General features: G+C 41.7%; 1 pseudogene; it reads left to right on the forward strand.

The window, feature by feature from the left end:
- Nucleotides 1–12,901, forward strand: part of LOC115326820 — a 63,224-nt pseudogene that overhangs the window by 23,351 nt on the left and 26,972 nt on the right.

Raw genomic sequence — 12,901 nt, forward strand, 5'->3', positions numbered from 1 at the left:
GCTGTTTATATTGGGGTTTTCCAATAGGGTGCCGTAATATCAAACGAAAAAAAAAAAAAAAGACTGCAGCATTTGTGTCCCACATGACCAAGAAAGCCCTAAATAAATCGTTTTTCACCTTTCGATCGTATCCATACGTCCCACGATAGCTGTCACAAAAACATTTCAACATAAACTCCAAGAAGTCTCTCTCTGTCGAGAGAGTGGTCTCTCGATGATCGACTAGTGTCATCGTTGGTTAGTTGTCACTCATGTCACTCAAGCCGTAGCAGGACTTGTTCTCCGAATCCACGTAAATGCCGTAATATCAAACGAAAAAAAAAAAAAAAAGACTGCAGCATTTGTGTCCCACATGACCAAGAAAGCCCTAAATAAATCGTTTTTCACCTTTCGATCGTATCCATACGTCCCACGATAGCTGTCACAAAAACATTTCAACATAAACTCCAAGAAGTCTCTCTCTGTCGAGAGAGTGGTCTCTCGATGATCGACTAGTGTCATCGTTGGTTAGTTGTCACTCATGTCACTCAAGCCGTAGCAGGACTTGTTCTCCGAATCCACGTAAATGCCGTAATATCAAACGAAAAAAAAAAAAAAAGACTGCAGCATTTGTGTCCCACATGACCAAGAAAGCCCTAAATAAATCGTTTTTCACCTTTCGATCGTATCCATACGTCCCACGATAGCTGTCACAAAAACATTTCAACATAAACTCCAGGAAGTCTCTCTCTGTCGAGAGAGTGGTCTCTCGATGATCGACTAGTGTCATCGTTGGTTAGTTGTCACTCATGTCACTCAAGCCGTAGCAGGACTTGTTCTCCGAATCCACGTAAATGCCGTAATATCAAACGAAAAAAAAAAAAAAAAGACTGCAGCATTTGTGTCCCACATGACCAAGAAAGCCCTAAATAAATCGTTTTTCACCTTTCGATCGTATCCATACGTCCCACGATAGCTGTCACAAAAACATTTCAACATAAACTCCAAGAAGTCTCTCTCTGTCGAGAGAGTGGTCTCTCGATGATCGACTAGTGTCATCGTTGGTTAGTTGTCACTCATGTCACTCAAGCCGTAGCAGGACTTGTTCTCCGAATCCACGTAAATGCCGTAATATCAAACGAAAAAAAAAAAAAAAAAGACTGCAGCATTTGTGTCCCACATGACCAAGAAAGCCCTAAATAAATCGTTTTTCACCTTTCGATCGTATCCATACGTCCCACGATAGCTGTCACAAAAACATTTCAACATAAACTCCAAGAAGTCTCTCTCTGTCGAGAGAGTGGTCTCTCGATGATCGACTAGTGTCATCGTTGGTTAGTTGTCACTCATGTCACTCAAGCCGTAGCAGGACTTGTTCTCCGAATCCACGTAAATGCCGTAATATCAAACGAAAAAAAAAAAAAAAGACTGCAGCATTTGTGTCCCACATGACCAAGAAAGCCCTAAATAAATCGTTTTTCACCTTTCGATCGTATCCATACGTCCCACGATAGCTGTCACAAAAACATTTCAACATAAACTCCAAGAAGTCTCTCTCTGTCGAGAGAGTGGTCTCTCGATGATCGACTAGTGTCATCGTTGGTTAGTTGTCACTCATGTCACTCAAGCCGTAGCAGGACTTGTTCTCCGAATCCACGTAAATGCCGTAATATCAAACGAAAAAAAAAAAAAAAAAGACTGCAGCATTTGTGTCCCACATGACCAAGAAAGCCCTAAATAAATCGTTTTTCACCTTTCGATCGTATCCATACGTCCCACGATAGCTGTCACAAAAACATTTCAACATAAACTCCAAGAAGTCTCTCTCTGTCGAGAGAGTGGTCTCTCGATGATCGACTAGTGTCATCGTTGGTTAGTTGTCACTCATGTCACTCAAGCCGTAGCAGGACTTGTTCTCCGAATCCACGTAAATGCCGTAATATCAAACGAAAAAAAAAAAAAAAAGACTGCAGCATTTGTGTCCCACATGACCAAGAAAGCCCTAAATAAATCGTTTTTCACCTTTCGATCGTATCCATACGTCCCACGATAGCTGTCACAAAAACATTTCAACATAAACTCCAAGAAGTCTCTCTCTGTCGAGAGAGTGGTCTCTCGATGATCGACTAGTGTCATCGTTGGTTAGTTGTCACTCATGTCACTCAAGCCGTAGCAGGACTTGTTCTCCGAATCCACGTAAATGCCGTAATATCAAACGAAAAAAAAAAAAAAAAGACTGCAGCATTTGTGTCCCACATGACCAAGAAAGCCCTAAATAAATCGTTTTTCACCTTTCGATCGTATCCATACGTCCCACGATAGCTGTCACAAAAACATTTCAACATAAACTCCAAGAAGTCTCTCTCTGTCGAGAGAGTGGTCTCTCGATGATCGACTAGTGTCATCGTTGGTTAGTTGTCACTCATGTCACTCAAGCCGTAGCAGGACTTGTTCTCCGAATCCACGTAAATGCCGTAATATCAAACGAAAAAAAAAAAAAAAGACTGCAGCATTTGTGTCCCACATGACCAAGAAAGCCCTAAATAAATCGTTTTTCACCTTTCGATCGTATCCATACGTCCCACGATAGCTGTCACAAAAACATTTCAACATAAACTCCAAGAAGTCTCTCTCTGTCGAGAGAGTGGTCTCTCGATGATCGACTAGTGTCATCGTTGGTTAGTTGTCACTCATGTCACTCAAGCCGTAGCAGGACTTGTTCTCCGAATCCACGTAAATGCCGTAATATCAAACGAAAAAAAAAAAAAAAGACTGCAGCATTTGTGTCCCACATGACCAAGAAAGCCCTAAATAAATCGTTTTTCACCTTTCGATCGTATCCATACGTCCCACGATAGCTGTCACAAAAACATTTCAACATAAACTCCAAGAAGTCTCTCTCTGTCGAGAGAGTGGTCTCTCGATGATCGACTAGTGTCATCGTTGGTTAGTTGTCACTCATGTCACTCAAGCCGTAGCAGGACTTGTTCTCCGAATCCACGTAAATGCCGTAATATCAAACGAAAAAAAAAAAAAAAGACTGCAGCATTTGTGTCCCACATGACCAAGAAAGCCCTAAATAAATCGTTTTTCACCTTTCGATCGTATCCATACGTCCCACGATAGCTGTCACAAAAACATTTCAACATAAACTCCAAGAAGTCTCTCTCTGTCGAGAGAGTGGTCTCTCGATGATCGACTAGTGTCATCGTTGGTTAGTTGTCACTCATGTCACTCAAGCCGTAGCAGGACTTGTTCTCCGAATCCACGTAAATGCCGTAATATCAAACGAAAAAAAAAAAAAAGACTGCAGCATTTGTGTCCCACATGACCAAGAAAGCCCTAAATAAATCGTTTTTCACCTTTCGATCGTATCCATACGTCCCACGATAGCTGTCACAAAAACATTTCAACATAAACTCCAAGAAGTCTCTCTCTGTCGAGAGAGTGGTCTCTCGATGATCGACTAGTGTCATCGTTGGTTAGTTGTCACTCATGTCACTCAAGCCGTAGCAGGACTTGTTCTCCGAATCCACGTAAATGCCGTAATATCAAACGAAAAAAAAAAAAAAAGACTGCAGCATTTGTGTCCCACATGACCAAGAAAGCCCTAAATAAATCGTTTTTCACCTTTCGATCGTATCCATACGTCCCACGATAGCTGTCACAAAAACATTTCAACATAAACTCCAAGAAGTCTCTCTCTGTCGAGAGAGTGGTCTCTCGATGATCGACTAGTGTCATCGTTGGTTAGTTGTCACTCATGTCACTCAAGCCGTAGCAGGACTTGTTCTCCGAATCCACGTAAATGCCGTAATATCAAACGAAAAAAAAAAAAAAAAGACTGCAGCATTTGTGTCCCAGATGACCAAGAAAGCCCTAAATAAATCGTTTTTCACCTTTCGATCGTATCCATACGTCCCACGATAGCTGTCACAAAAACATTTCAACATAAACTCCAAGAAGTCTCTCTCTGTCGAGAGAGTGGTCTCTCGATGATCGACTAGTGTCATCGTTGGTTAGTTGTCACTCATGTCACTCAAGCCGTAGCAGGACTTGTTCTCCGAATCCACGTAAATGCCGTAATATCAAACGAAAAAAAAAAAAAAAAAGACTGCAGCATTTGTGTCCCACATGACCAAGAAAGCCCTAAATAAATCGTTTTTCACCTTTCGATCGTATCCATACGTCCCACGATAGCTGTCACAAAAACATTTCAACATAAACTCCAAGAAGTCTCTCTCTGTCGAGAGAGTGGTCTCTCGATGATCGACTAGTGTCATCGTTGGTTAGTTGTCACTCATGTCACTCAAGCCGTAGCAGGACTTGTTCTCCGAATCCACGTAAATGCCGTAATATCAAACGAAAAAAAAAAAAAAAGACTGCAGCATTTGTGTCCCACATGACCAAGAAAGCCCTAAATAAATCGTTTTTCACCTTTCGATCGTATCCATACGTCCCACGATAGCTGTCACAAAAACATTTCAACATAAACTCCAAGAAGTCTCTCTCTGTCGAGAGAGTGGTCTCTCGATGATCGACTAGTGTCATCGTTGGTTAGTTGTCACTCATGTCACTCAAGCCGTAGCAGGACTTGTTCTCCGAATCCACGTAAATGCCGTAATATCAAACGAAAAAAAAAAAAAGACTGCAGCATTTGTGTCCCACATGACCAAGAAAGCCCTAAATAAATCGTTTTTCACCTTTCGATCGTATCCATACGTCCCACGATAGCTGTCACAAAAACATTTCAACATAAACTCCAAGAAGTCTCTCTCTGTCGAGAGAGTGGTCTCTCGATGATCGACTAGTGTCATCGTTGGTTAGTTGTCACTCATGTCACTCAAGCCGTAGCAGGACTTGTTCTCCGAATCCACGTAAATGCCGTAATATCAAACGAAAAAAAAAAAAAAAAAGACTGCAGCATTTGTGTCCCACATGACCAAGAAAGCCCTAAATAAATCGTTTTTCACCTTTCGATCGTATCCATACGTCCCACGATAGCTGTCACAAAAACATTTCAACATAAACTCCAAGAAGTCTCTCTCTGTCGAGAGAGTGGTCTCTCGATGATCGACTAGTGTCATCGTTGGTTAGTTGTCACTCATGTCACTCAAGCCGTAGCAGGACTTGTTCTCCGAATCCACGTAAATGCCGTAATATCAAACGAAAAAAAAAAAAAAAAGACTGCAGCATTTGTGTCCCAGATGACCAAGAAAGCCCTAAATAAATCGTTTTTCACCTTTCGATCGTATCCATACGTCCCACGATAGCTGTCACAAAAACATTTCAACATAAACTCCAAGAAGTCTCTCTCTGTCGAGAGAGTGGTCTCTCGATGATCGACTAGTGTCATCGTTGGTTAGTTGTCACTCATGTCACTCAAGCCGTAGCAGGACTTGTTCTCCGAATCCACGTAAATGCCGTAATATCAAACGAAAAAAAAAAAAAAGACTGCAGCATTTGTGTCCCAGATGACCAAGAAAGCCCTAAATAAATCGTTTTTCACCTTTCGATCGTATCCATACGTCCCACGATAGCTGTCACAAAAACATTTCAACATAAACTCCAAGAAGTCTCTCTCTGTCGAGAGAGTGGTCTCTCGATGATCGACTAGTGTCATCGTTGGTTAGTTGTCACTCATGTCACTCAAGCCGTAGCAGGACTTGTTCTCCGAATCCACGTAAATGCCGTAATATCAAACGAAAAAAAAAAAAAAAAAGACTGCAGCATTTGTGTCCCACATGACCAAGAAAGCCCTAAATAAATCGTTTTTCACCTTTCGATCGCATCCATACGTCCCACGATAGCTGTCACAAAAACATTTCAACATAAACTCCAAGAAGTCTCTCTCTGTCGAGAGAGTGGTCTCTCGATGATCGACTAGTGTCATCGTTGGTTAGTTGTCACTCATGTCACTCAAGCCGTAGCAGGACTTGTTCTCCGAATCCACGTAAATGCCGTAATATCAAACGAAAAAAAAAAAAAAAAGACTGCAGCATTTGTGTCCCAGATGACCAAGAAAGCCCTAAATAAATCGTTTTTCACCTTTCGATCGTATCCATACGTCCCACGATAGCTGTCACAAAAACATTTCAACATAAACTCCAAGAAGTCTCTCTCTGTCGAGAGAGTGGTCTCTCGATGATCGACTAGTGTCATCGTTGGTTAGTTGTCACTCATGTCACTCAAGCCGTAGCAGGACTTGTTCTCCGAATCCACGTAAATGCCGTAATATCAAACGAAAAAAAAAAAAAAAAGACTGCAGCATTTGTGTCCCAGATGACCAAGAAAGCCCTAAATAAATCGTTTTTCACCTTTCGATCGTATCCATACGTCCCACGATAGCTGTCACAAAAACATTTCAACATAAACTCCAAGAAGTCTCTCTCTGTCGAGAGAGTGGTCTCTCGATGATCGACTAGTGTCATCGTTGGTTAGTTGTCACTCATGTCACTCAAGCCGTAGCAGGACTTGTTCTCCGAATCCACGTAAATGCCGTAATATCAAACGAAAAAAAAAAAAAAAGACTGCAGCATTTGTGTCCCACATGACCAAGAAAGCCCTAAATAAATCGTTTTTCACCTTTCGATCGTATCCATACGTCCCACGATAGCTGTCACAAAAACATTTCAACATAAACTCCAAGAAGTCTCTCTCTGTCGAGAGAGTGGTCTCTCGATGATCGACTAGTGTCATCGTTGGTTAGTTGTCACTCATGTCACTCAAGCCGTAGCAGGACTTGTTCTCCGAATCCACGTAAATGCCGTAATATCAAACGAAAAAAAAAAAAAAAAGACTGCAGCATTTGTGTCCCAGATGACCAAGAAAGCCCTAAATAAATCGTTTTTCACCTTTCGATCGTATCCATACGTCCCACGATAGCTGTCACAAAAACATTTCAACATAAACTCCAAGAAGTCTCTCTCTGTCGAGAGAGTGGTCTCTCGATGATCGACTAGTGTCATCGTTGGTTAGTTGTCACTCATGTCACTCAAGCCGTAGCAGGACTTGTTCTCCGAATCCACGTAAATGCCGTAATATCAAACGAAAAAAAAAAAAAAAAGACTGCAGCATTTGTGTCCCAGATGACCAAGAAAGCCCTAAATAAATCGTTTTTCACCTTTCGATCGTATCCATACGTCCCACGATAGCTGTCACAAAAACATTTCAACATAAACTCCAAGAAGTCTCTCTCTGTCGAGAGAGTGGTCTCTCGATGATCGACTAGTGTCATCGTTGGTTAGTTGTCACTCATGTCACTCAAGCCGTAGCAGGACTTGTTCTCCGAATCCACGTAAATGCCGTAATATCAAACGAAAAAAAAAAAAAAAGACTGCAGCATTTGTGTCCCACATGACCAAGAAAGCCCTAAATAAATCGTTTTTCACCTTTCGATCGTATCCATACGTCCCACGATAGCTGTCACAAAAACATTTCAACATAAACTCCAAGAAGTCTCTCTCTGTCGAGAGAGTGGTCTCTCGATGATCGACTAGTGTCATCGTTGGTTAGTTGTCACTCATGTCACTCAAGCCGTAGCAGGACTTGTTCTCCGAATCCACGTAAATGCCGTAATATCAAACGAAAAAAAAAAAAAAAAGACTGCAGCATTTGTGTCCCAGATGACCAAGAAAGCCCTAAATAAATCGTTTTTCACCTTTCGATCGTATCCATACGTCCCACGATAGCTGTCACAAAAACATTTCAACATAAACTCCAAGAAGTCTCTCTCTGTCGAGAGAGTGGTCTCTCGATGATCGACTAGTGTCATCGTTGGTTAGTTGTCACTCATGTCACTCAAGCCGTAGCAGGACTTGTTCTCCGAATCCACGTAAATGCCGTAATATCAAACGAAAAAAAAAAAAAAAGACTGCAGCATTTGTGTCCCACATGACCAAGAAAGCCCTAAATAAATCGTTTTTCACCTTTCGATCGTATCCATACGTCCCACGATAGCTGTCACAAAAACATTTCAACATAAACTCCAAGAAGTCTCTCTCTGTCGAGAGAGTGGTCTCTCGATGATCGACTAGTGTCATCGTTGGTTAGTTGTCACTCATGTCACTCAAGCCGTAGCAGGACTTGTTCTCCGAATCCACGTAAATGCCGTAATATCAAACGAAAAAAAAAAAAAAAGACTGCAGCATTTGTGTCCCACATGACCAAGAAAGCCCTAAATAAATCGTTTTTCACCTTTCGATCGTATCCATACGTCCCACGATAGCTGTCACAAAAACATTTCAACATAAACTCCAAGAAGTCTCTCTCTGTCGAGAGAGTGGTCTCTCGATGATCGACTAGTGTCATCGTTGGTTAGTTGTCACTCATGTCACTCAAGCCGTAGCAGGACTTGTTCTCCGAATCCACGTAAATGCCGTAATATCAAACGAAAAAAAAAAAAAAGACTGCAGCATTTGTGTCCCACATGACCAAGAAAGCCCTAAATAAATCGTTTTTCACCTTTCGATCGTATCCATACGTCCCACGATAGCTGTCACAAAAACATTTCAACATAAACTCCAAGAAGTCTCTCTCTGTCGAGAGAGTGGTCTCTCGATGATCGACTAGTGTCATCGTTGGTTAGTTGTCACTCATGTCACTCAAGCCGTAGCAGGACTTGTTCTCCGAATCCACGTAAATGCCGTAATATCAAACGAAAAAAAAAAAAAAAAGACTGCAGCATTTGTGTCCCACATGACCAAGAAAGCCCTAAATAAATCGTTTTTCACCTTTCGATCGTATCCATACGTCCCACGATAGCTGTCACAAAAACATTTCAACATAAACTCCAAGAAGTCTCTCTCTGTCGAGAGAGTGGTCTCTCGATGATCGACTAGTGTCATCGTTGGTTAGTTGTCACTCATGTCACTCAAGCCGTAGCAGGACTTGTTCTCCGAATCCACGTAAATGCCGTAATATCAAACGAAAAAAAAAAAAAAAAGACTGCAGCATTTGTGTCCCACATGACCAAGAAAGCCCTAAATAAATCGTTTTTCACCTTTCGATCGTATCCATACGTCCCACGATAGCTGTCACAAAAACATTTCAACATAAACTCCAAGAAGTCTCTCTCTGTCGAGAGAGTGGTCTCTCGATGATCGACTAGTGTCATCGTTGGTTAGTTGTCACTCATGTCACTCAAGCCGTAGCAGGACTTGTTCTCCGAATCCACGTAAATGCCGTAATATCAAACGAAAAAAAAAAAAAAAAAGACTGCAGCATTTGTGTCCCACATGACCAAGAAAGCCCTAAATAAATCGTTTTTCACCTTTCGATCGTATCCATACGTCCCACGATAGCTGTCACAAAAACATTTCAACATAAACTCCAAGAAGTCTCTCTCTGTCGAGAGAGTGGTCTCTCGATGATCGACTAGTGTCATCGTTGGTTAGTTGTCACTCATGTCACTCAAGCCGTAGCAGGACTTGTTCTCCGAATCCACGTAAATGCCGTAATATCAAACGAAAAAAAAAAAAAAAAGACTGCAGCATTTGTGTCCCACATGACCAAGAAAGCCCTAAATAAATCGTTTTTCACCTTTCGATCGTATCCATACGTCCCACGATAGCTGTCACAAAAACATTTCAACATAAACTCCAAGAAGTCTCTCTCTGTCGAGAGAGTGGTCTCTCGATGATCGACTAGTGTCATCGTTGGTTAGTTGTCACTCATGTCACTCAAGCCGTAGCAGGACTTGTTCTCCGAATCCACGTAAATGCCGTAATATCAAACGAAAAAAAAAAAAAAAAAGACTGCAGCATTTGTGTCCCACATGACCAAGAAAGCCCTAAATAAATCGTTTTTCACCTTTCGATCGTATCCATACGTCCCACGATAGCTGTCACAAAAACATTTCAACATAAACTCCAAGAAGTCTCTCTCTGTCGAGAGAGTGGTCTCTCGATGATCGACTAGTGTCATCGTTGGTTAGTTGTCACTCATGTCACTCAAGCCGTAGCAGGACTTGTTCTCCGAATCCACGTAAATGCCGTAATATCAAACGAAAAAAAAAAAAAAAAGACTGCAGCATTTGTGTCCCACATGACCAAGAAAGCCCTAAATAAATCGTTTTTCACCTTTCGATCGTATCCATACGTCCCACGATAGCTGTCACAAAAACATTTCAACATAAACTCCAAGAAGTCTCTCTCTGTCGAGAGAGTGGTCTCTCGATGATCGACTAGTGTCATCGTTGGTTAGTTGTCACTCATGTCACTCAAGCCGTAGCAGGACTTGTTCTCCGAATCCACGTAAATGCCGTAATATCAAACGAAAAAAAAAAAAAAAAGACTGCAGCATTTGTGTCCCACATGACCAAGAAAGCCCTAAATAAATCGTTTTTCACCTTTCGATCGTATCCATACGTCCCACGATAGCTGTCACAAAAACATTTCAACATAAACTCCAAGAAGTCTCTCTCTGTCGAGAGAGTGGTCTCTCGATGATCGACTAGTGTCATCGTTGGTTAGTTGTCACTCATGTCACTCAAGCCGTAGCAGGACTTGTTCTCCGAATCCACGTAAATGCCGTAATATCAAACGAAAAAAAAAAAAAAAAGACTGCAGCATTTGTGTCCCACATGACCAAGAAAGCCCTAAATAAATCGTTTTTCACCTTTCGATCGTATCCATACGTCCCACGATAGCTGTCACAAAAACATTTCAACATAAACTCCAAGAAGTCTCTCTCTGTCGAGAGAGTGGTCTCTCGATGATCGACTAGTGTCATCGTTGGTTAGTTGTCACTCATGTCACTCAAGCCGTAGCAGGACTTGTTCTCCGAATCCACGTAAATGCCGTAATATCAAACGAAAAAAAAAAAAAAAGACTGCAGCATTTGTGTCCCACATGACCAAGAAAGCCCTAAATAAATCGTTTTTCACCTTTCGATCGTATCCATACGTCCCACGATAGCTGTCACAAAAACATTTCAACATAAACTCCAAGAAGTCTCTCTCTGTCGAGAGAGTGGTCTCTCGATGATCGACTAGTGTCATCGTTGGTTAGTTGTCACTCATGTCACTCAAGCCGTAGCAGGACTTGTTCTCCGAATCCACGTAAATGCCGTAATATCAAACGAAAAAAAAAAAAAAAAGACTGCAGCATTTGTGTCCCACATGACCAAGAAAGCCCTAAATAAATCGTTTTTCACCTTTCGATCGTATCCATACGTCCCACGATAGCTGTCACAAAAACATTTCAACATAAACTCCAAGAAGTCTCTCTCTGTCGAGAGAGTGGTCTCTCGATGATCGACTAGTGTCATCGTTGGTTAGTTGTCACTCATGTCACTCAAGCCGTAGCAGGACTTGTTCTCCGAATCCACGTAAATGCCGTAATATCAAACGAAAAAAAAAAAAAAAAAGACTGCAGCATTTGTGTCCCACATGACCAAGAAAGCCCTAAATAAATCGTTTTTCACCTTTCGATCGTATCCATACGTCCCACGATAGCTGTCACAAAAACATTTCAACATAAACTCCAAGAAGTCTCTCTCTGTCGAGAGAGTGGTCTCTCGATGATCGACTAGTGTCATCGTTGGTTAGTTGTCACTCATGTCACTCAAGCCGTAGCAGGACTTGTTCTCCGAATCCACGTAAATGCCGTAATATCAAACGAAAAAAAAAAAAAAAAAGACTGCAGCATTTGTGTCCCACATGACCAAGAAAGCCCTAAATAAATCGTTTTTCACCTTTCGATCGTATCCATACGTCCCACGATAGCTGTCACAAAAACATTTCAACATAAACTCCAAGAAGTCTCTCTCTGTCGAGAGAGTGGTCTCTCGATGATCGACTAGTGTCATCGTTGGTTAGTTGTCACTCATGTCACTCAAGCCGTAGCAGGACTTGTTCTCCGAATCCACGTAAATGCCGTAATATCAAACGAAAAAAAAAAAAAAAAAGACTGCAGCATTTGTGTCCCACATGACCAAGAAAGCCCTAAATAAATCGTTTTTCACCTTTCGATCGTATCCATACGTCCCACGATAGCTGTCACAAAAACATTTCAACATAAACTCCAAGAAGTCTCTCTCTGTCGAGAGAGTGGTCTCTCGATGATCGACTAGTGTCATCGTTGGTTAGTTGTCACTCATGTCACTCAAGCCGTAGCAGGACTTGTTCTCCGAATCCACGTAAATGCCGTAATATCAAACGAAAAAAAAAAAAAAAGACTGCAGCATTTGTGTCCCACATGACCAAGAAAGCCCTAAATAAATCGTTTTTCACCTTTCGATCGTATCCATACGTCCCACGATAGCTGTCACAAAAACATTTCAACATAAACTCCAAGAAGTCTCTCTCTGTCGAGAGAGTGGTCTCTCGATGATCGACTAGTGTCATCGTTGGTTAGTTGTCACTCATGTCACTCAAGCCGTAGCAGGACTTGTTCTCCGAATCCACGTAAATGCCGTAATATCAAACGAAAAAAAAAAAAAAAGACTGCAGCATTTGTGTCCCACATGACCAAGAAAGCCCTAAATAAATCGTTTTTCACCTTTCGATCGTATCCATACGTCCCACGATAGCTGTCACAAAAACATTTCAACATAAACTCCAAGAAGTCTCTCTCTGTCGAGAGAGTGGTCTCTCGATGATCGACTAGTGTCATCGTTGGTTAGTTGTCACTCATGTCACTCAAGCCGTAGCAGGACTTGTTCTCCGAATCCACGTAAATGCCGTAATATCAAACGAAAAAAAAAAAAAAAGACTGCAGCATTTGTGTCCCACATGACCAAGAAAGCCCTAAATAAATCGTTTTTCACCTTTCGATCGTATCCATACGTCCCACGATAGCTGTCACAAAAACATTTCAACATAAACTCCAAGAAGTCTCTCTCTGTCGAGAGAGTGGTCTCTCGATGATCGACTAGTGTCATCGTTGGTTAGTTGTCACTCATGTCACTCAAGCCGTAGCAG

Source organism: Ixodes scapularis, unplaced genomic scaffold (genome assembly GCF_016920785.2).
Source record: "Ixodes scapularis isolate PalLabHiFi unplaced genomic scaffold, ASM1692078v2 ptg001421l_1__unscaffolded, whole genome shotgun sequence".
Lineage (NCBI taxonomy): Eukaryota > Metazoa > Arthropoda > Arachnida > Ixodida > Ixodidae > Ixodes > Ixodes scapularis.